Source organism: Emys orbicularis, chromosome 9 (genome assembly GCF_028017835.1).
Source record: "Emys orbicularis isolate rEmyOrb1 chromosome 9, rEmyOrb1.hap1, whole genome shotgun sequence".
Lineage (NCBI taxonomy): Eukaryota > Metazoa > Chordata > Testudines > Emydidae > Emys > Emys orbicularis.
Genome location: NC_088691.1, coordinates 45,320,678 through 45,345,459, shown reverse-complemented (window position 1 = coordinate 45,345,459; position 24,782 = coordinate 45,320,678).

Genomic DNA, 24,782 nt, shown 5'->3' with positions numbered 1-24,782 from the left:
GGGAGGGTCCCAGAACTCTGATTGCAGCCTGAGCCCGAATGTCTGCATTGCAATGAAACAGCCCCACAGCCCGGCGACCCTGTGTCAGCTGGCATGGGCCAGCTCCAGGTGTCTAAGTGCAGAGTAGACGTCTGTGTGCCCAGTGGATCAGGGGCTGGGCGCTCCAGATGGATGCTTGGAGGATGGCATGTGCCCTGTGGAGGCCTGGCCAGCTGGGTGTTGCCAAAGGCTGGTGGTTTCAGGGAGCTGACCCATGGCAGGCACGGACAAGGCTCCCTCGTGCTAAGGGCAGGTGGGGGCAAGATGCCTCACAATCTGGGAGCGTCACAACACAGGCCGAACCCAACGCTGAGATGTCATTTGGTTCTGGAGCCTTGCCACCGATGGCAGGGGATTGAGATGAGCCAGGCCAGACCAAGGAGCCCGCAGTGTGGGCCATGCTGTGCATGGGAACCCAGCGCCCAGGCATGATCAGCACACACCCGGGAGCACTCAGCGCGGCTTGCGCTAAATGACCAGGTATCCTACATGTAGTTGCTGGCCAGAGCATCAGTGGTTGTCCCGGAGCCAGGGTGGAAGCCAGGCCTGGAACTGTAGAACAGCCACAGAAATGTTGAACAATAGGGCGGGGAAGGGAGGTGCATCCAAAATTCCCCAGAGGTTTGTGGGAAGTCTCTGGGTGCATCCTGTCCCCCTCATTGGCAGGGAGAATTCTGAGGAGCCCTTTAATTGCTTCCTGCTGAGCCAGCGGGTTCCAGTCATCCAGTTAGGAAAGCCCTGATGTCAGTGCAAGGAGGGGATCCCTGTGGCTGGGGCTGCAGGGGGGCGGGCAGGGCTTGCATCAGCAGCTCTGACTCATGTTTCCCTGCCCATGGCAGGGGCTGGGCCATCCTCCAGTGCAGGCACCTCTCAGCTGGGACCCAGCACACCTGGCTGTGGCCACACACAGAGGGCTTATGAGGCCTGATTTGCCACTGCTACTGGCCAGTTCCCCCTGTGATGTACTTAACAGGATGAGCCGATGGTTGTGATGAAAGACCCCCCCCCACCCCCGGATTAAACCATCCCTCCCTTGGGAGGCACAAGTCACCGTGGTGGGGATGGAGCAGCTGCATGCAGCCACTGGCAGGCCAACTGTCCGTGGATGATCCTGGCGCTGAGGTTGGCTGCTGGCAGCATGCTCTGGAAACACAGACGCTCTGTACATGCTCAGCGTTAGAACTGGGCACTGAGTGTGAAACCAGCTGGCTCGGGGGGTTTGCACCCAGCTCCAAGGGCAGTTCAATGGGAGTTGGGCACTGGACTCCTGGAGCTCATTGGAGAATCTCAGCCTATAGCAAGGGGGGGGGACTTACAGCCAGAGATGGGGCCTGATCTCGCTTCATGCCCGTCTCCTTCTGGAATGGCCACATGGGCTGCTGTGGGGTCGCTCCTGATTCATGCTAGGGAGTCTGAAATCAAACTCAGCCCCCCCCCAACCTGCACCCTAGCTAACAACCTGTGTGAGGTGCCAGATCCTGCTGCCATGGCTGCGTCCATGGGAGGGCATGGGGGACAAGAGCCCAGACCTCGAGAAATTGAGCGACAGTGGGGCTGGGGGAAGAGGAAGAGGAAGGATCTAGCGAAGGGGGATGGAGGGAAGATGATGGGTGTGAAGGAGGGAGGAGGCGGTGGGGAGGTGAGGGGGAGGGAAGGAGATAGAGGAGGACTGCAGAAAGGGCAGGCAGGCAGTGAAGGAGCAGCTCCCCTTTCTAGAAGCACCTCCAGCCCGTGTCCTGCCAGCTCCTGAAGGGGTGAGATGTGGCCAGAGACTCATTGGAAGCTGGGGTGGGTACGAGACCAGTGAGCTGGCCAAGCTGGCATGGATACGAGCTGGTGAGCTGGCTGAGCTGGCACTGGTACAGGCCCAGTGAGCTGGCTGTACTGGCATCAGTACGGGCCTGGTGATCTGGCTGAGCTGGCATGGGTACGGTCCTGGTGAGGTGGCCAAGCTGGCATGGGTATGGGACCGGTGAGCTGGCTGAGCCAGTGTGGGTATGGGCCTGGTGAGCTGGCTGAGCCAGTGTGGGTATGGGCCCAGTGAGCTGGCTGACCTGGGGTGGGTACAGACCCGGTGAGCTGGCCGAGCTGGCGTGGTTACAGTCCTGGTGAGCTAACCGAGCTGGCGTGGGTATGGGCCCGGCGTGCTGGCTGAACCAATGCGGGCACAGGGTGGTGAGATGGCCAAGCTGACGTGAGTATGGCCCAATGAGCTGGCCGAGCTTGTGTGCGCAGCATGGGGAGGGGGCTGAGGGAAGCACAGCCACTTTGCTCTCCAGTCCCAGCCCCACAGCTAGTGAAACCCTGGGATGCGGGAGGAGACCAAGATGGCGGCTCCCTCAGAAAGCCATGCGGTCCGTTCACTGCTGGAGTTGACATGGGCTTGCAGGCAGCCGGGATGGACTCAGGGCCAAGCATGCTGCAGCGAGGGGAGTGGCCCGGCTGATGGGGAGTCTGGTTGGTGAGCAGGGCTCCCCAGGCAGGGTGTGTACTGGTGATACTGGAAAAGCCTCCAGCCTGGGGGGTGTCACAGGGGAAGCAGACAGTGGGTGGGTGCTGCAGCGTCACTGCCTGTCTGCAAGGCAGAACGGTGCCTTCTGACAGATGCACCAGCCCCCAGGCAGGGGCTCTGCCGCTGGCCCTTATCGTGCTGGACAGAGTCATTTTCTGAGTACGCAGTGGCGCTTGGATCGTGGCATCTCGATGCAGCAGCATCGTGTCAAACGCAGGCCGCCTGCATCGCAGTGCAGCTCACGTCTGGCACAGCCATGGGGTGATGTGGCTACACAGAGGTGACCCCACAAGGGGACCCAAGGGGTTCTGCTTCCTGCCTGGATGAAAGAACGTGATCAGGCTGCCCAGCAACTAGCCAGCACTGGCTGGAAATAACGAGTGGCAAACCCTCTCATTGACTTGCCGAGCCCCCCGTCCACACGTGGCTCTGCCGCTTGTGTGCAGCCCGGGGGGAAGCCTGCTCCCATGCATGATGGCGAAAAGCAAGGGGGTGTGGGGGTGGAACCCAGCGGCTGTTTGGATCAGAGAGAAGGGCCCCAAACACCTTATTGGGGTGTTAGTCTAGCTCTCTTTTCAGGGCATCCCAGACCGCCCTTCCTCGGCCCATTGCAGGCTCAGGAGCGCCCCACTCACAGCTTAGACTAGCCCATCTCTGAAGCCCACTGGGAGGCGCAGCACAGCGCATATGAGGAGCTCCAGCCCAGAGGGGGGGAGGGGGCGCTTATCTCAGGGCCATGGGAAGTGAAGCCCATAGGATCTCTCTGACACCCTGTTTGCTTTAGCAGCTGTTCCCTCATTGTTCCTCTCTCTTTGCTGCAGACATGCTCTTCCCTCTCCCCCCGCCATCTCTCTGTGATGTCGATGCTTGTGTCAGCCCATTGTGGCAGGGTGGGGTAGGGGTGAAATTATTTTGGGGAGCTGGCTTCCTGGCGTGAATGCACTCTTCTCTGCCCATTGCCTCCCCCAGCCCTGGAACAGCCGCCCTGTGCATTGTCTGACGCAATTGTTGTGTCTGGAGCGGGGCCCTTTGTTGTTTTTACACATTCAGGAAGTTCACATGGATTTCGGCCGGTCTCAACCAGCGGTAACTAGTCTCCAAAGTGAGACGGGAAAAACTGTAATTTAATCTGCGTTCGTACCTGCCTTGTGCCAGCCACCCAGTTTCCCCTTGGCACAGGGAAGAGGTGGGTGGTAGCTGGGGAGATGGGAGCTACAGGCATGGAGAGGTAGTTCTGAGTCTGATAAATGGATTAGTCACCCAAGCTGGAGTCCCATCCCCTTCTCCCCCTCCCACACGCTCCCCTGAGAACTCCAAGCCTCCAGGTCCAGAAGGTTCATACCAGAGTGGCTGGGGATGCTGGGATCTATGGGAGGGGAGCACAGCCCATCAGATGATGCTGTTATGGTCTTGCTGCTCTAGGGCTGTTGTTTGTTTGGAGGTTCCCTAGTCAAAAAGGCCTTGAGGCCCAGGTTACAGGCAGGAAGAGAGCCCCAGTGAAGCAGGAATGACTCAGCACCACTATTAATCTCATATAGAAGGTTAATTCCCAAAGGAAGGCTGTGTGTCACCCCATCTCAGCTGCTGAGCCCCACCTCCCTCCACTAAGGCAGCGTCAATGGGCAATAAAACAGGAATAAACAGAGCAGCTTTTACACTAAATAACCAGCATGGGAATAATTTTGTGCACAAAGCTCTGAAGAGGTTCCCAGTGACTCACGAGCCATGCAACTTGCTATTTACAAGGAGCAAAAAATGGATTTTTTGGTTTATTGGCAATTCCAAAAAATCAGAAAAAAGTGTTTCCGGTCAAAGTGAAAGTGACATTTTTCAAACTTCTCGGCAAATCAAAAAGTCAAATACAATTTTGGTTTAGGTCAAATGAATGAAGCATTTTGTTTCAATGGGGAACGTTTTGTAACGTTTTGGAATCTTTTCATATAAAATTAATGGAAATTTTGAAACAACAAGTTGTTTCAAATCAAAACATTTCATTTGGAAAATGTCAGAATGACATGTATGGAGTTTCAGGGAATTTTTTCTTTACACCAACAATTCAGTAAAACCAACACGAATTCACAAAATGTTTTGGTGTCACTGAATCTGCATTTTTCACTAAAAAGAAAGGTTTGTGTGAAAAATGTCCCTCTCCCTCCTCTAGTCATGACTGTTCAGCCGGCCACTGAGTACAAGGGGAAATGTTGCTGACTCCCCAAAAGGGGCATGAATTTTGGTCTGAGCCAATGGCAATTCACAGCGATTGGATTTTGTTTATCCAAACGGCAGAGCGAATCCTCACACCCAGTTGAGAAATCGGGCTCAGTGACCAGGAGAAAAGGCTGCTGATTATAGTAATGGTGCCCCCAAATGATGATCAAAGGCTAGAATTGAAGGCACTATTGAGAGGTCCCCCAGCCTCATGTGAGACAGCAACCACACGCAGGGGATCAGGACAGCATCCCGGGATGGATCCTGTGATGGGTTCCCGCTGGGGTGCCACCTGGAACTGGGGTACCACTGAGCCCTCTGACCCACCAGCCTGGGCCCCCTCTCACATTGTACTGCTGTGACAAGCTGCAGACCTGCTCCTCGTCCTACACTTCCACCAGAATTCACACAGGCAGGGACACACCCAGCTGTAGTTACATGCCAGCTGACTAGCCACTGCATGAACCAACAATAGAGACGCTACAGCCAAAATAACCACTAGCTTCCCAGCCTAGGACCCCCCCTCCCCCCGAGTATAAACTCAAAATGTTACTATCCTGCACTGCACAGGGAACTGTACAGCATAAGCTCATAGAGTTCGCCCTTCCCTCAATGCAAAGAGGAAATACAACGAGCCTGTGTTAAACCAAGCTGAGATTTTTCCTCAGACACTTCACTGAAAGGCACACTGGGTTTAATTTAAAATGTGTTTATTAACTACAAAAGATAGATTTTAAGTGATTATAAGGGCTAGCAAACAGATCAAAGCAGATTACCTAGCAAATAAACACTGCAAATAAACAAAAATGCAAACTAGGCTTAACATACTAGATACATAAAGTGACATCTCTTTGCTGCAGTGGGGATTCAGCCTTGACATGGTGGCAGAGTGGTGGGATCATTTGGAACCAGAAGCACAGATCTTAGGATTTTAAAAGGACACATTTTTCCTTTCGGCTGCTTGAAAGCCAGGGAGGTTTTTTTCTTTTCTTTTCTTTGCTGCCTGAGGGGGAACAGGCAAGCCAAAGGATTAGCCTTCAAAGCCAGGGAGTCCAACAAGCAGTTTATTTTTATTTTTTTCTAGCTTTGTGGCAACGAAATAGTTAGGCTAGAATAGGGCAGCCTGTGCACGAGGTTGAGGTCAGGCATGGAAACCCTAGAGTGACCAGTCTTCCCAAAGTGGCATGCCATGGAGAAGACAGACCCAGATCAAGCCCAGACATCCAGCTCCATGACGGAAATGAAGGGAGAGGATGGGGGACCGGGAACTTCCCAGGAGGGAAGGGTCAGCCCTCCCCCGACCAAGATCCAGGTGCTAGGCTGGAGGCATGCCCTTAACCCAGTCCGAGTTTTGACTGCGGAAGACAGGGATTTCTTCCTACAGATGATGTGCTTGGAAGCGGAGGACAAAAGAGAGGTGAAGCGCTTGGAGTTGGAAGCAGAGGAGAGGAGACAGGCGAAGCGCTTGGAGGAGGAAATGCAGGCGAAGTGCTTGGAGGTTGAGTTAGAGCTGAAGCGCTTAGAGCTGGAAAGGGCTAAGCTGGGTCCACCAGGTAACCCTAACAGTCCTTCTCCAGGTATCGCTCCCCATTCCAAGAAATTTCCCACATACAAGGTAGGCGATGATACAGAGGCCTTCTTTGAAAATTTCGAAAGGGCCTGCCTTGGGTACAACACCCCTATAGACCAGTATATGGTGGAGCTGAGGCCGCAACTCAGTGGACCCTTAGCAGAGGTGGCAGCTGAAATGCCTAAAGAACACATGAACGAGTACAACCTTTTTAAACAAAAGGCCAGAATTAGAATGGGGCTAACACCCGAGCATGCCCATCGGCGGTTCAGAGCCCTAAGGTGGAAACCGGATGTGGTATTTTCCCGACACGCCTAACACATTGTAAAAAATTGGGATGCCTGGATACCAGGAGCAAGCGTTAAATCTCTGGAAGATCTGTCTCTCCTAATGCAAATGGAGCAGTTCTTAGAGGGTGTTCCTGAGGAAATAGAAAGGTACATCCTAGATGGAAAGCCCAAAACTGTAATCGAGGCAGGGGAGATCGAAACCAAATGGGTGGAGGTGGCGGAGAAGAAGAAAGCTAGTAGCAGTTGGTGTGAATACCAGAAGGGGCAACCCAAAATGAGACGCCACCATCGGGGTCAGCCCAAAGCCCTACCTCACTAGGAGGATCCCTCCACACAGCCAAGGAGACCCCAGATGCCCTCTCGTCCCACCACCCCACTCTCCAACTACGCACTTTGCCCCAGCCCACAGTCAGCTGGGCGATGCTTTAAATGTAATGAGATGGGGCATGTGAAGGTCAACTGCCCCAAGAGCACCAGCCGACTACAAGTCTCGCAAATACGACGAGAGCAAAGGGAAACTATAAGTACGGGTAGGAGGAAGATTACTGCATGGAGAGACACTGGAGCACAGGTGTCAGCTATCCACCAATCCCTGGTGGACCCCAAATTCATCGACCTAGAGGCCCAAGTGATGGTGCAACCCTTTAAGGCCAACTCTTTTAACTTGCCTACAGCCAGGTTGCCTGTCCAGGACAAGGGCTGGTCAGAAATATGGATTTTTGCAGTCTATGATGATCATCCCATTCACATGCTGCTGGGAGAAGACTTAGCAAACCATGTGAGGCTAACAGAAAGGGTGGGGATGGTCACCCGCAGCCAGGCTAAACAGGCCTCCACACCTAACTCCATTCCTGAGCCTCCTACAGGAACCCAGCCAAAGGTGGTGGAACAAGACTCCACACCAGAAAATCCAGTTCCTGGAACCTAGCCAGAACCAGCCCAAGGATCGGAACTGGCGGAGCAGTCAGCACCAGAGCCCATGCTTGCAACCCCACCAGAGTCAGGGGAGACAGCACCAAAGGGCACCACAGAGCCTGCACCTGCAGCAGCAGCTAGACCGGTGCAAGAGGCTCAACCGGAGCCTGAAATGCCACCTACTGCACCAGCGGAGAGCAGTTCACAGTAAACGGAAACAACCCCATCACCTGCATCACTTCCAGTGGGACCAAGCCCAAGTCCACAACCCAGCGAGGAACTAATGTCTCCAGCATCAAGGGAACAGTTCCAGGCAGAGCAGGAAGCGGATGAGAGACTCAAGGAAGCTTGGATGGCAGCACGGGGTGACCCACCACCTCTCAGCTCTTCTAACAGGTCCAGGTTTATTGTAGAAGGACTCTTGTACAAGGAGACTCTTTCTGGTGGGCACAAGGAGGACTGGCATCCTCAGAGACAATTGGTAGTTCCAACTAAGTATAGGGAAAAGCTCTTGAGCTTAGCCCACGATCACCCTGGATTGAACAGGACCAAGGACTGTTTGGGGAAGTCATTCCACTGGCAGGGGATGGGCAAGGACGTTTCTACCTATGTCCGATCTTGTGAGGTGTGCCAGAGGGTGGGAAAGCCCCAAGACCCCTCTCCAGCCACTCCCCATCATTGAGGTTCCATTTCAGCATGTAGCTGTGGATATTCTGAGTCCTTTCCCTAAGAAGACACCCAGAGGAAAGCTGTACATACTGACTTTCATGGATTTTGCCACCCAATGGCCAGAAGTAGTAGCTCTAAGCAACACCAGGGCTAAAAACGAGTCAGGCATTGATAGATATTTTTGCCAATGTAGGTTGGCCCTCTGACATCCTTACAGATTCAGGAACTAACTTCCTGGCAGGGACCATGAAACATCTTTGGGAAGCTCATGGGGTAAACCATGATACGTAAATTCGTGAATGAGCACTCCAATGATTGGGATCTAGTGTTGCAGCAGTTGCTCTTTGCCTACAGGGCTGTACGACATCCCAATTTGGGATTTTCACCCTTTGAACTCGTTTATGGCCACAAAGTTAAGGGGCCATTACAGTTGGTAAAGCAGCAATAGGAGGGGGTTACATCTTCTCCAGGAACTAACATTTTGGACTTTGTAACCAACCCGCAAAACACCCTCAAAAACTTTATCACAGAAAACCTACAGGATGCTCAACAAGAGCAAAAGGCCTGGTATGATAAACATGCCAGAGAGCGTTCCTTCGGAGTAGGTGACCAAGTCATGATCCTGAAAGCGCTCCAGGCCAATAAGATGGAAGCGTCATGGGAGGGGCCATTTATGCTTTTGTGTGGACTACTGTAAACTAAATGCTGTAACTCGCCCAGAAAACTATCCAATGCCATGCACAGATGAGCTATTGGAGAAACTGGGACGTGCCCAGTTCATCTCCACCTTAGACTTAACTAAGGGGTACTGGCAAGTGCCACTAGATGACCCAACCAAGGAATTTAATGTGCTCCCTTTCAGACTGCGAAATGCACCCACCACCTTCCAGAGATTGGTAGATAACCTTCTGGCTGGATTTGGGGAATTTGCAGTCGCCTACCTCGAGGATGTGGCTATATTCTCAGATTCATGGGCAGTATACCTGGAACACCTCCAAGCTGTCTTCCAGCGCATAAGGGAGGCAGGATTAACTGTTAAGGCCAAAAAGTGTCAAATAGGCCTAAACAGGGTAACGTACCTTGGACACCAGGTGGGTCAAGGTACTATCAATCCCCTACAGGCTAAGGTAAATGCTATCCAAAATTGGCCTGTCCCTAAGTCAAAGAAGCAGGTCCAATCCTTCTTGGGCTTGGTCGGGTATTACTGACAATTTGTACCAAACTACAGCCAAATTGCCACTCCACTGACAGACCTGACCAGGAAAAAACAACCAAATGCAGTTCAGTGGACTAAGAAGTGTCAGAAAGCCTTTAACCAGCTTGAGGCAGCCCTTACATCTGACCCTGTACTGAGGGCCCCGGACTTCAACCAACCATTCGTCGTAACCACAGATGCGTCTGAGCGTGGTGTGGGAGCAGTTTTAATGCAGGAAGAACCAGATCAACAATTCCATCCTGTCATGTTTCTCAGCAAAAAACTTTCTGAGAGGGAAAGCCACTGGTCAGTCTCAGAAAAACAATGTTACGCCATTGTGTATGCTCTGGAGAACCTACACCCATACATTTGGGGACGGTGGTTCCACCTGCAGACTGACGATGCTGCACTAAAGTGGCTTCACACAGTCAAAGAGACTAACAAAAAACTTCTTCGGTGGAGTTTAGCTCTTCAAGACTTTGATGTTAAAATACAACACATTTCAGAAGTCGCTAACAAAGTGGCTGATGCACTCTCCCGGGAAGGTTTCCCAGAATCAGCCGGGTAAAAATGTCCCTGCATCCTAAGTCATTGTAGTCCTTGAAATGTAAAAAGTACTGTTTAGTTCTTCATATAATTATTAGCAAAATTAGAGGTGCATGTATCTTATTAACTCTGTTTGCTAAACCTCCAGGAAGAAATCCCAGCCAGTGTAGACCTGACCTGAACCAGGCTGGCTAGCACCAGCCTGTGATTTGGGGGGGCGTGTGATAAATGAAGTGTGTGGGGGGGGTAGCTCCCTTTGATGGACACCCAGCCAGCCAGTTAGCTGTAAAATCCCTCTTGATTTGGGGGGGCGTGTGATAAATGAAGTGTGGGGGGGTAGCTCCCTTTGATGGACACCCAGCCAGCCAGTTAGCTGTAAAATCCCTCTTGGTAACTGTTCTCTACTTGCTTTACCTGTAAAGGGTTAAAAAGTCCCCTAGGTAAAGAAAAAAAAAGTGGGCACTAGACCAGTGGTTCCCAAACTGGGGTTCGTGAACCCCTGGGGGTTCGCAAAATGTTACAGGGGGTTCTCGGGGAAAAATTCCCTAATGGCAGACAGAACTGTCCCTAGGGACCCCGGGCAGCACAGGGCCAACAGCCCGGAGCCCCTGAACTTCCAAGAGCTAAGCAGATCAAAGCAAGCATATCTATCACACTGAGGAGATTTCAACTTCAAGACTCCTTATAAGAAATGGAAAGGGGGGTGGATATTTTTTGCTGTTTTTAAAATTAAATAGGCAGCTAGTATTGTTTTTTAAATTATTATGAAGAACAAGTTTAAGCTTTGTTGTAACGTGCGTTGTTTGCCTGGACTGCTCAAGCCCTGAATGCTTGTGTAGGAGGAACGATTTGAGTTGGCTTCTTAAATACCTTCATGCTGTTTCACAGGAGCCTTGTCTTATAAAAGGCTTATTCAAAGTGATACAAGCTATGAAAGTGAGATCTTGGAAGAGTGTTGCCATTTTCATAATGTAATAAAAATACTGTAATGATAACTAATAATTAATAATAGATAGTGTGTTATAAGCATGTCATAAAAATAAATTTTATATTTCCAAGATCAATGCTTTTATATTTTATACTCTGGTAAAGGAGAAAATCCCTGGAAATATTCATTTTTAGGAGGGGGTTCGCGAGACTTGACATTTCAGTGAAAGAGGTTCGCAGGTTGTTAAAGTTTGGGAACCACTGCACTAGACCAAAAGAGCCAATGGGAAGGCTAGAACTTTTTAAAATTGGGAAAGAACCTTTCCCTTTGTCTGTTGTTCTCTCTGGGCTGAAGAGACAGGGCAGCAGGCTGTGTAAAGTTTGAACCAGATATGAAAATTATCAAATCATATCTAGAACTACTTTTAACAACCCAAATATGTAAGTAAATTAGGAATGTTTAGGAAGATGTGATTAGGTTCATTTCTGTTTATTTTTTAAGGCTTGTGGACTCCTCTGTGCTAACCCCAGCTGCTTTTGTTTGCTTGCAACCTTTAAGCTAACCCCCAAGAAAGCTATTTTGGGTGCTTAATTTCTGGAATTGCTCTTTTAAAATCTAGCAAAAGCCTAAGTTCCAGATGTATTTTCTTCCTGCTTGTTTTTAATAACATTTACCTTTTTTAAGAACAGGATTGGATTTTTGGTGTCCTAAAAGGTTTCTGCATGTTGTTTGATTAGCTGGTAGCAACAGCTAATTTCCTTTGGCCTGCTCTACACTACAATTTTAGGTCGAATTTAGCAGCATTACCTCGATTTAACCCTGCACCCGTCCATACGACAAAGCCCTTTTTTTCGACTTAAAGGGCTCTTAAAATCGATTTCTTTACTCCACCTGTGACGAAGTGGGGGGTTTTCTTGTTTTCTGTGGAGTTTCAATGGTTTGCATGCGGAGGGGGTGGGACTCAGTTTCCCTGGGTGTTACTGGTTTAACGAGGTGAGGGGAGAGGGAGTGTGTTTTGCAGAGGACCGGAGAGAGGACGTGGGGACCCAGCCGGTGGCTGGGAGGATGGATACCCCAGCGACCGGTGACCTGGCGACCTGGTGACCCAGAGGCCCAGCTGAGGAGACGCAGCCGGTTCTGGCCAGTGGGAGGACAATGGGCTGCAGAGTGAGGACCCAGTGACCTAACCAGCCGGTTCCAGCCAGAGGGAGAAGCAGGAGAGGAGGCCCCGGTTTACGACCCTGTTTACCTGGAGGGGAGACAATGGACAGAGGCGGGGCCTGGGGCCGGTGATCTCAGATGCCCAGCGGCGAGCAGGGGGGCTCTGGGCTGGAGAGGGGAAGCAGGCAGAGCCCACCTGGATGCAGAGAGACTGGGATGTGCTGGGCTGAGGGAGGCCAGGCCTGAGGGTCAGAGAGTTTCCTGTGCCGTGTTCAACTCTCAATAAACCCTTCTGTTTCATGCTGGCTGAGAGTCACTCCGGTCTAGAGAACAGGGTTGCATCAACTCCTTCAGGGGTGGAGGCCCCGGGGGTCCAGAGCGAGTGGACTCCCTGAGGGGGCCCACGGCAGAGACAGACGTGCTAAGGCTCAGAGAGGTGCGGATCCAGGAGGTGGAGGGGCCAGACCCCGAGAGAGAGTGGACCCCCGAGAAGGGCTGTCGCACTGAAAGGGGCACCCCCCATGGACCGCACGGGGCCAAGAGTGGGCACGGTCTGTGAGTCCGTGACACCACCTCCGACGAGGGGATTACCGCTAAAATTGGCCTTGCCGGGTCGAATTTGGGGTAGTGTGGACACAATTCGATGGTATTGGCCTCCGGGAGCTATCCCAGAGTGCTCCATTGTGACTGCTCTGGACAGCGCTCTCAACTCAGATGCACTGGCCAGGTAGACAGGAAAAGTCCCGCGAACTTTTGAATTTCATTTCCTGTTTGGCCAGCATTGCGAGCTGATCAGCAGAGGTGACCATGCAGAGTTCATCAGCAGAGGTGACCATGGAGTCCCAGAATCGCAAAAGAGCTCCAGCATGGACCGAACGGGAGGTACAGGATCTGATCACTGTATGGGGAGACGAATCTGTGCTAGCTGAACTCTGTTCCTGTAAACGAAATTTCAAAACATTTGAAAAAGTCTCCAAGGGCATGAAGGACAGAGGCTATAACAGGGACTCGCATCAGTGCCGCGTGAAAATTAAGGAGCTCAGGCAAGCCTACCAAAAAAACAGAGGCAAACGGCCGCTCCAGGTCACAGCCCCAAACATGCCGATTCTATGATGAGCTGCATGCCATTCTAGGGGGTGCAGCCACCAGTACCCCAACCCTGTGCTTTGACTTCGTCAATGGAGTAGGACGCAACACGGAAGCGGGTTTGGGGGACGAGGAAGATGATGAGGAGGAGGTTGAAGGTAGCTCACAGCAAGGAAGCGGAGAAACCGGTTTCCCCAACAGCCAGGATCTGTTTCTCACCCTGGACCTGGAGCCAGTAACCCCCAAACCCACCCAAGGCGGGCTCCCGGACCCTGAAGGCGGAGAAGGGACCTCTGGTGAGTGTACCTTTGTAAATATTAGACATGGTTTAAAAGCAAGCATGTTTAATGATTAATTTGCCCTGGCATTCGTGGCCAGTACAGCTACTGGAAAAGTCTGTTAACGTGTCTGGGGATGGAGCGGAAATCCTCCAGGGACATCTCCATAAAGCTCTCCTGGATGTACTCCCAAAGCCTTTGCAAAAGGTTTCTGGGAAGGGCAGCCTTATTCTGTCCTCCATGGTAGGACACTTTACCACGCCAGGCCAGTCGCACGTAGTCGGGAATCATTGCAGAAGAAAGCATTGCAGCGTATGGTCCCGGTATTTGCTGGCATTCAAACAACATCCGTTCTTTATCTCTCTGTGTTATCCTCAGGAGAGTGATATCATTCATGGTCACCTGGTTGAAATAGGGTGGTTTTATTAAGCGGACATTCAGAGGTGCCCATCCCTGCTGGTCTGTTTGCCTGTGGCTGAACAGAAATGTTCCCTGCTGTTAGCCACACGGTGGGGGGAGGGGTGAAGCCATCAAAATACGACCTTGTAACGAAAGCACATGTGCTATGTAATGTTAATAGCAAGGTTTACCGTGAAAGAGTGTACCCATTCTTCTATAAAATGTGTCTTTTTAACTACCACTCCCCCTTTTTTTCCTCCATCAGCTGCATATGTTTCTCCTTCCCAGAGGCTAGCGAAGATTAGAAGGCGAAAAAAACACACTCGGGATGAAATGTTCTCTGAGCTCATGCTGTCCTCCCACACTGACAGAGCACAGCAGAATGCGTGGAGGCAGACAATGTCAGAGTGCAGGAAAGCACAATATGAACGCGAGGAGAGGTGGCGGGCTGAAGAGAGTAAGTGGCGGGCTGAAGAGAGTAAGTGGCGGGCTGAAGAGAGTAAGTGGCGTCAGCTTGCTGACAGAAGGCAGGAGTCAATGCTCAGGCTGCTGGAGCATCAAACTCATATGCTCCAGCATATGGTTGAGCTGCAGGAAAGGCAGCAGGAGCACAGACCACCGCTACATCCCCTGTGTAACCAACCGCCCTCTTCCCCAAGTTCCATAGCCTCCTCACCCAGATGCCCAAGAATGCAGTGGGGGGGCCTCTGGCCACCCAGCCACTCCACCCCAGAGGATTGCCCAAGCAACAGAAGGCTGGCATTCAATAAGTTTTAAAGTTTTAAAGTGCAGTGTGGCCTTGTCCTTCCCTCCTCCCGGTGCTTCCCTCCTCCCCCACCCCTCCCGGGCTACCTTGGCAGTTATCCCCCTATTTGTGTGATGAATTAATAAAGAATGCATGAATGTGAAGCAACAATGACTTTATTGCCTCTGCAATTGGTGATCGAAGGGGGGAGGGGAGGGTGGTTAGCTTACAGGGCAGTAGAGTGACCCAAAGGGGGTCAGGGTTCATCAAGGAGAAACAAACAGAAGTTTTACACCGTAGCCTGGCCAGTCATGAAACTGGTTTTCAAAGCTTCTCTGATGCGCACCGCGCCCTCCTGTACTCTTCTAACCGCCCTGGTGTCTGGCTGCACATAATCAGCGGCCAGGTGATTTGCCTCAACCTCCCACCCCGCCATAAACATCTCCCCCTTACTCTCACAGATATTGTGGAGTGCACAGTAAGCAGTAATAACAATGGGAATATTGGTTTCGCTGAGGTCTATCCGAGTCAGTAAACTGCGCCAGCGTGCTTTTAAACATCCAAATGCACATTCTACCACCATTCTGCACTTGCTCAGCCTATAGTTGAACAGCTCCTGACTACTGTCCAGGCAGCCTGTATATGGCTTCATGAGCCATGGCATTAAGGGGTAGGCTGGGTCCCCAAGGATAACTATAGGCATTTCAACATCCCCAACGTTATTTTCTGGTCTGGGAAGAAAGTTCCTTCCTGCAGCTTTTGAAACAGACCAGAGTTCCTGAAGATGCGAGCGTCATGTACCTTTACCAGCCATCCCATGTTGATGGTGAAACGTCCCTTGTGATCCACCAGTGCTTGCAGCTCCATTGAAAAGTACCCCTTTCGGTTTATGTACTCGCTGGCTTGGTGCTCCGGTGCCAAGATAGGGATATGGGTTCCATCTATCACCCCACCACAGTTAGGGAATCCCATTGCAGCAAAGCCATCCACTATGGCCTGCACATTTCCCAGAGTCACTACCCTTAATATCAGCAGCTCTTTGATTGCTTTGGCTACTTGGATCACAGCAGCCCCCACAGTAGATTTGCCCACTCCAAATTGATGCCCGACTGACCGGTAGCTGTCTGACGTTGCAAGCTTCCACAGGGCTATCGCCACTCACTTCTCAACTGTGAGGGCTGCTCTCATCTTGGCATTCTGATGCTTCAGGGCAGGGGAAAGCAAGTCACAAAGTTCCATGAAAGTGCCCTTACACATGTGAAAGTTTCGCAGCCACTGGGAATCGTCCCAGACCTGCAACACTATGAGGTCCCACCAGTCTGTGCTTGTTTCCCAGGCCCAGAATCGGCGTTCCACGGCATGAACCTGCCCCATTAACACCATGATGTGCACATTGCTGGGGCCCATACTGTGTGAGAAGTCTATGTCCATGTCTATGTCCTCATCATTCTCGTCACCGCGCTGCCATCGCCTCCTCACCTGGGTTCGCTTTTGCAGGTTCTGGTTCTGCATATACTGCAGGATAATGCGCGTGGTGTTTACAGTACTCATAATTGCCGCAGTGATCTGAGCGGGCTCCATGTTCCCAGTGCTATGGCGTCTGCGCTGAAAAAAAGGCGCGAAACGATTGTCTGCCATTGCTGTGACGGAGGGAGGGGCGACTGACAATATGGCTTACAGGGAATTAAAATCAACAAAGGGGGTGGCTTTGCATCAAGGAGAAACACAAACAACTGTCACACAGAATGCCCCCCTCAAGGATTGAACTCAAAACCCTGGATTTAGCAGGCCGTTGATTTCATGGAGGGAGGGAGGGAGGTGGGAGCATATGAATACAAATGAATACAAAACAAATCTGGTCTATTTCTTGTTTTGATCCACTCCATCTATCTTATACATCTTAGGCTGGCAGCAGACGGTGCAGTACGACTGCTAGCCATCGTCATCTCCTGGGTGCTCACCAGAAGACGGTGCAGTACGACTGCCGGCAGGACTTAGTCTCCAGGAGACAAAACTTAAAAAGGGAATGACCTGGCTGAGCAGGGCGGCTCTAGCTTTTTTGCCGCCCCAAGCACGGCAGGCAAGCTGCCTTCAGCGGCATGCCTGCGGGAGGTCCCCGGTCCCACAAATTCAGCGGCATGCCTGTGGGAGGTCTGCCGGTCCCGCGGCTTCGGCATACCCGCTGCCAAATTGCTGCCGAATCCGCGGGACCGGCGGACCTCCCGCAGGCAAGCCGCCGAAGGCTGTCTGACTGCCGCCCTCACAGGGACCGGCAGGGCGCCCCCCGCGGCTTGCCGCCCCAGACACGCGCTTGGAGCGCTGGTGCCTGGAGCCACCACTGTGGCTGAGTCACTCCCGTGTCTGCCCAGGCGCCCCTGACCAACCTCACCGAGGTCGGCTAAAAGAGCACCCAGGAGTACGACAACAATGGCTACCAGTCGTAATGCACCATCTGCTGCCAACAAGCAATGACCGGCTGCTGTGTAGCAATGCAGTCCCACGTCTGCCAGCACCCAGGAGACGTACGGTGACGGTGAGCTGAGCGGGCTCCATGCTTGCCATGGTATGGCGTCTGCACAGGTAACCCAGGAAAAAAGGCGCAAAATGATTGTCTGTCGTTCCTTTCATGGAGGGAGGGAGAGGGGGGGCCTGATGACTTGTACCCAGAACCACCCGCGACACTGTTTTTGCCCCATCAGGCATTGAGATCTCAACCCAGAATTCCAATGGGCGGCGGAGACTGCGGGAACTGTGGGATAGCTACCCACAGCTACCCACAGTGCAACGCTCCGGAAGTCGACACTAGCCTCGGTACTGTGGATGCAGTCCGCCGAGTTAATGCGCTTAGAGCATTTTGTGTGGGGACGCACACAATCGACTGTATAAAAACAATTTATAAAAAACCGACTTCTATAAATTCGACCTAATTTCATAGTGTAGACATACCCTTTGTTTTCTTTCTCAGCTCTTCCCCAGGGAAGGAGGGGAGTGAAAGGGCTTGAGGGTACCCCACAGGGAGGAATTCCCCAGTGTTCCTTCCTGGGTCCAAGGGTTTTTTGCATTTGGGTGGTGGCAGTGTTTACCAAGCCAAGGTCAGAGAAAAGCTGTAACCTTGGGAGTTTAATACAAGCCTGGAGTGGCCAGTATTAATTTTTAAAATCCTTGCGGGCCCCCACCTTCTGCACTCGAAGTGACGGAGTGGGGATTCAGCCTTGACGGGGCAGACATAGCCTATGGGGCACTAGGGTTGGCAGGTTCTGGGGAAGCTCAGTAAGCGTTAGGTGGGACCTTAGGCACAAAGTCACTAGCTGGGCACATGAGGGCCTGGCGCCGGGTGGCTCCAGTTGTCACAGAGCCATTCCTGAGGGCTCTCCTGAGGGAGACACACCGCACCTCCCCGCCCTCAGCAAGCCACTCTGCTTGATGGCCTTTGCAAGATGAGTTGGGGAGGCTTCAGTCCAGCTCCTGGCAGAGAAGTGTCCTCAACACCATCACCATAGGACCACACTGTGCTCCGTAGGGGCAGGCCCAGCTGAGAGCCTGAGGTCTGCATGAGCCACGGAGACCAAGCAGCCCCCTCTCAGCCCGAGGCATGGCCCCTCCAGGTTGGGGCATGGCACATCTAGTCTAGGCTAGTCTGTTCCCTGTGCTCAGCGCTGTGGTGTCGTAGCATCGGTGAGGCAGGAAGGAAGTTCTGCGGATAACCAGAGGCCTCCCTCATCCAGAGCTGTCAGCCTCCCCCAATACACATTTATCACTGCATTACGCCAGTGTAACACCCCTGAAATCAGTGGGGCACAAGAGAGGGTCCGGCCCCAGAGCCCCTGCAGCCTGTGCTGTATATGGTGCCTTGCTGGTTCTTAGCCATGAGTGGAACAGCCCACAGGCAACACGCAGGTGACATCCACCCAAGCCTACAGCCGAAGGGTGTGAGTTAATCAGCCAGCTGGGGCTGGGGCGCGATAGGGTGAGGAGCCGTAGTGCCGCTCGTAATGCATTGTTACTAGCGTTGGAACAGCAGCCCGGCCAAGGACAATCTGCTGTTTTGCTGCATCAGCAGAAAATGGCTCTGGGAGCTGCAGTGTCTTTTCGAAGTTGCCACCTTCCAAGAGATGTGTCTTTGGGAGCCTCCCAGTGGAAACTGGGCTGTGCTCAGAATGTCCAGAGACAAGAAAAGCTGGAAAACAAGTTAAGAATAATCCCACCCCCATCCCCCTGGACGTTGAGCTCGGGTCTTTATTTGGTGGTGTTGTTTTGAAGCTTTGATGCTGGCAGTAAATGCTATAAATAGCCCGTCCCTTTCCCCCAGTGATTAGCAGCCCTGATGCCTTCCAGATGTTGGTGTCCCTGGAAGTTGTCAGCTGGCGGGTGTTGGCATTAGGGGAGGGGTGGAGCTAAGCGGGGGCTGCTCTGCAGAAGGTGAGCAGTGACTCAGGGAGGACAGAAACCCAGTGGAGGGAAGGTTTCTGGGAAGAGCGAAGCCTCAGTGATGAACAATAGCATCAGTAACACAGAGTGCTGGGATCAGGTGTTCCATGCCACTGAGTAGCCCTCACCCTGCCCTGGGGAGGGATGTAGCATTCCCGCTGCTGTGCAGCTGGGGACCCCCTGGCACCCAAACCCTCTCCACTAGCCAGTGAGGAAATCCAGCAATGGGAGCTACACACACTAAACGTGCAGATTCCATTATAATGCCTGGCAGGGAGGAAGCCCATGTACCAGGCCTGGAGGCAGCCTGGATACCCTCTGCCATGGCTCCTGCAGCGGGGGGAGAGCGGGGGCGCTTAGCTACTCAGGGCACACACGCAGAGCCCCAGGAAATGCACAACTGCCAGGAATGTCCATTGGGCCTAGAGAGTGGGGGTCGGAGGGGGGAAGGGTGCTGCTGGTGCCCTGCCATGCACTGGGGCAGCAATGCCTGGCAGGGCCCTGGCTGGGCTGCCATGTGAGGGTCTTGTCAAGCCACTGGGCATGAGTGGGCAGGCTCCCTGTGCTCCTCCCTGTGCCAGGGCCACAACTTCGCACACTGGCTGTGAACAGCAGTCCCACAGCACATAGCAAGACCTTGTCAGAGGAGGAGGAGAAGCCAAAGATCCTGGCAGCCATGGGCAGGCTACTAGACTACACTGCCTCTTGCACACACTAGCCAGCTGCCCTCTGGAGTGGGTGGGAGGGGCACCAATGTGCTCTGCCTGTGGGTGCTGCTGTGTCTGTACTGGGCTTCTGACACTGTGACGTAGCCTTGGCTTAGAATAGCCTGACACTGGGCTCTAAAGCTGCAGGAGCAAGGCTGAGGTTTGGAAGCTAATGTCTGCCCCAGCGCTGCCGTGTGAACCTTAAAATAACTCGCTTTGAGGCAGACCCCCAGGACTCACAATTGTTCAGTTGAGCCAAGCGTCAGAGGGCAAAAGAGCCTGAACAGTTCTCAGGATAAGGCGTGTGTAATGTACCCTGCACCACACACAGATCTGTGTAGGCGTGTGTGTATTCACACTCTCCCATATGCTTCCTGTGTCATCAGCAAACAAGAGCTTAGAGATCTGGAGGCCATCATCATATCCCCCTGGTATTCACTGGATATTTCTTCACTTCTGGCCCTACTGTTACTGTGCACTGTTTAACAGCTACCAAGTGGCTGCAATTCAGTAATGGGGGCAGTGTATGTGTAGGTTGCCATAGCAAAAATGCTTTGCACTTCAGTGACACTTCTCAGCTGAGCTCTCAAAGCACTTTACACACTTTCATTCAGGAAGTCTCAAAGTGCCTGGATCATTAGCTATCCTCATGTTACAGATGGGGAAACTGAGGCACTGAGCAAGGCAGTGACTTGCCCAGCCAAGAGTCACCTGCTCTAACCACTAGACCACCCCCTCCGTTTGCCAGGCACTTTGGATGAAAGGTTCCAACCTCAGGCATTAGCATTATCTGGCTCCTCTGACTTGTTTAGTCTCTGATCCTGTGTGTTCCCTGCGGGAAGTGATCCCAATCTGCGCTAATCCTTGGTGACAATGGGAAACCCCAGCAGCTGGAAAGGTTTGTTTAGAGCAAGCCACAGCAGGGGATGCACTGAAGAGCTCCCACCTGGGGAGAAGAGTGAGCAGAAAGGAAGCTGGAGTCTGTGATTAGAGGGCACAGCCCTGGCTGGCTGTGCTATGGTTGGAGGGCCATGTGGGTTGCTATTTACAATAGCGTTTGCCTTTCATCCCTAATCCTCTGCACATGTGGCAGGCCTAGAGCTGGGCCAACCCCAGAGCAGGCAAAGGGGAGGATCAGGCGGGCCTCACATGGCCCCATGCCACTGAAATGCAGGACCTTGCTCACAGACCTACAAAGGTATAGCACAGCCTGCACCAAGAACGGGAGCAGGGCGGAGGGGAGGTCCTGCAGAGCAGTCTGTGCTTTGCTGAACACTCTCAGCTCACATAGCTCCACTGCAGTGTGTGTGTGGGGGGGGGTGCTCAGCACCACTCAGGATCAGCCCATTAGCAATCAAGGGAGTCTCCCCTGTCTTGTTGGCGTTCGGGACAGTCACTACCTCTGGCATCCCAGGGGTTCCCATGGCACTAGCTGGGACAAATGGGCACCCAAGTAGGAGGCACCACCAATGCAGAAGAGAGCCTGGGGGAGTCTAACCATGGGCTAGAAGGAGCAAGTCATGGTGGGGGAACGACCTTCACTTGCCCCAGCCAGAGAGGCTGTATGGCTGGGGCTACAGGGAGCCCTGGTGGGGCCTTCTCCATGCCATGGGGATGGAGAGCGAAGACGTGTGGGTGGATGGATGAACAGGAGCAGTGTCCTCAGCTGAGCAGAGCCCAGCGACCGGGTGGACCCATGGAGAGGAGCAGAGCCGGAGGTGCCTGGGTGCAGAGCTGGTGCCAGGGTAGCTGGAGCAGTGAGCACAGGGTGCCTGGGGGGTGGGGGGGTGGGGGGATGGGCAGTGCTGTGTCCATTAGGGCTGTATCTGGCTAATAGCCAGGGTTAACACCATGCTAATGGTCTCAGGCGGCTGCCACACATGGGCCAGTAGGAATCTGCGAGGCTGGTGGTTTTCAGGCAGTGCACGGATTCCCCCCTTCGGGCATGTTCAGCATTGGGTCTCATGGAGAACTTTCTGGGCAGGCGTCAGTCGAGGCTGGCCCCAGCGGCCCCGTCTACATCGGGGTGCCCAGTGAATAGCACGCTTTGTGTCCCACTCTTGTGAGGTGTCACCTTTAACCCAGAGCTCCCGGCATTAGTCCAGACCAGAGAAGCATCAGCTGATGCTCGGAGCAGGCAGCACGTGCAGTGAGCAATGGATGGGCAATACATTCAGAGCTTTCAAGGCCAGAAGGGACCAATCTCCCCTGATCTCCTGTATTACACAGGCCAGAGCCCTCAGCCAGGGGCTCCTGCATCCAGCCCCCAAGCTCGTGGGACGCCCTTGTCACCGGAACGTAAGCCAGCAGCCTGGGAAGCAGGTGATACGCAGCCAGTTCCTGGGTCTGCCATAGGCTCCACATATGTCCTGGGGTATGTCACTTAATTCCTGTGCTCCCCTTTCTATCAATGGGGGCGAGTGAGGCTAAACTCAGTGGTGATGAGGCCCAGGGCTGGGCTAGCAGGAGGCTGCAGGTCAGGCTTGAGGGGTATCGGCAGAGTTGTGTGTGGGGAACTTTTAAAACTGGTAAGCAGATAGCATTGCTGCTTGAGATGCAGGAGAATCGCCATCATCAGCATGGGGGTCTATGATCCACAGTGGAGCCCTTCTGATTCTGTCCAGTTAGTGGCAGTGGCACTGTTCGCCTAGGGAAGTTTGTTACGGCACGTTGACCCTGATGGAGTCAATGTATTCTTTTTTATATGGCGTATCACAAAAAGCACAGGCGCATGTAATCTAAAAGGGAAAGCGAATGCCATTGTGCTGTGTAATGCTTTATCACTGTGAGCATGAACAAACACTGGGAATCATTGCTATTGCATGGGAGGGGGCAGTTTGCACAAATGTTACAGCAGCCTCTCCCGCTGAGGATGGCCTGTGTAATGGAAAATGAGGGCATCTCGGAGAGAAGCCAGGACGCCTGATTCTGGGATTTATTCATTTCTTTGCTTGGATTGGAATTGCAAAGATTCTGAATTACAAAAATAAAGTGCACTGGCAAAGCTGTGTGGGGAGCCCAGGACTGGGTTAGCGGGGGGCTGCAGGTCAGGATTGAGGGGCACTGGCAGACTCGGGGGACAGAGGAGCAGGACTGGGCTAGCTGAGGGTTGTGATCAAGGGGTAGCAGAAGAGCTGTGTGTATAGGAAGCCCAAGACTAGAGTAGCAGGGGGGTGCTACAGGTTGGGCTTGAAGGGTGCTGGCAGAGTTGGGGGGGGGCATGCTGTGGCTGGGACCTTGCAAAGCCAGCGCTATTTTATCTTCACTTCCATAAACACCAAACTCAGCCAGTTTTATTTGATGTTTGTTATTTTTTGTTAAAAGAGTCATCCCCCGCCCGCCCCCAGATGTCAGAGAGAATTCGAGGCTCAGCGTGTCTTACCTCATTTGACCCCCTTTATACAAGATTTGGTGCCACTACAGGACCTCTGTTGCAACCATGTTCTATATGGTCCCAGATTATATCAATAACGTCACAATGGGATCTCCCGGACAGGCAGCAGCTGTGGATCTGGCCCATTAACAGGGGTGCTGGAACAAATTTTATAGTGGGGGTGCTGAGAACCATTGAACCAAACTGTAAACCCTGTAGATGATGGAAACTTCTTCAAGCCAGGGGGTGCAGCAGCACCCCCTGCACCCCTAGTTCCAGCACCTATGCCCATTAATTTAGCTAGGTCAGATGCCAGTAGCTAGCACAGGCCCCATAACAGTGCAGCCGTGCTGTGGGAGCTAGCCAGCGAGTGAATCGTCAGGGCCCTGGCAGGCTACTGGGCCAGCCTGTGTTGAAGCTAATGCTGCTGCAGGGAGCAGCATCATTGCGAGTGGTACCTGCTAACTGGATGAGTGCGACAGCTGGAGTGTGTCTGCATGCACTGCAGTATTGACACACCCTAGAGTCTGCCTGGCTGCCCATGATTTGATGGGGATGGCTGTAAACTGCAGATTGAGGGACTGACTGGCTCAGAGCTCAACACAGGATATGGAGCCTTGGAAGCTCAGGTTAGGGCTGTGGAAATCATGGGGATGTTTTTGTCGTCATTTTCCTCTATTGCACTTAGATGGGTACCATGCCCCCAAACATCACATTCACACGCATCTGGAATTTCATAAGCACGTTGGTGTGGCTGTGAAAATGCAGCATTGTAACGGGGGGGAGCGAAATGGGGGGAGGGGTGGTATTTTCACAGGGTAAATAAACAAGAGCCAAATTGGGGCTGAACTCTGTCCCATTTTAGCACCAAAATGTCAAAAACCAGATCCATTTTCAATTTCCAACCGGCTGTAAAAATCCTGATATGTTGAGCTGAACATAACCGAGTATTGGCCTGAACATAACTGAGAGTTTTGCATGCCTCTATCTGCAGGAATCCGGTTCCAATCCAGTAGGGTTACCATACGTCCGGTTTTTCCCGGACATGTCCGGCTTTTCGGCAATCAAACCCCCGTCCCGGGGGAATTGCCAAAAAGCTGAACATGTCCGGGAAAATGCCGGCCGGGCACTTCCCCTCCCGCGGCTGCTCTGCTCCTCCCCTGACTCTTCGGCTCTGTTTAAGAGCCGAGCGCTATGGGCTTCGGGCAGCCCCCTTGCCTCCGGACCCCAGCAGCCGGCCGGGCACTTCCCCTCCCGGGCTCCGGTGGCGCAGGATCCGGAGGCATGGGGGCTGCCTGAAGCCGGTAGCGCTCGGGCAGCTCGGCTCTTAAACAGAGCCGAAGAGTCAGGGGAGGAGCAGAGCCTCCGGCCACGGCAGCTCTGCTCCTCCCCTGACTCTTCGGCTCTGTTTAAGAGCCGAGCGCTACGGGCTTCAGGCAGCCCCCATGCCTCCGGACCCTGCGCCGCCGGAGCCCGGGAAGGGAAGTGCCCGGCCGGGGGCGCAGGGTCCGGAGGCATGGGGGCTGCCCGAAGCCCGAGCGCTACCGGCTTCACGGTTTGCCGGGCAGCCTCCAGACCCTGCGCCCCCGGCTGGGCGCTTCCCCTCCCGGGCTCCAGCTGCGCTGGGGAAGCGCCGGCCGGGGGCGCAGGGTCTGGGGGCTGCCCGGCAAACCGTGAAGCCGGTAGCGCTCGGGCAGCCCTTTTCGCGTGGCTGGGAGTGGGAGGGAGGAGGG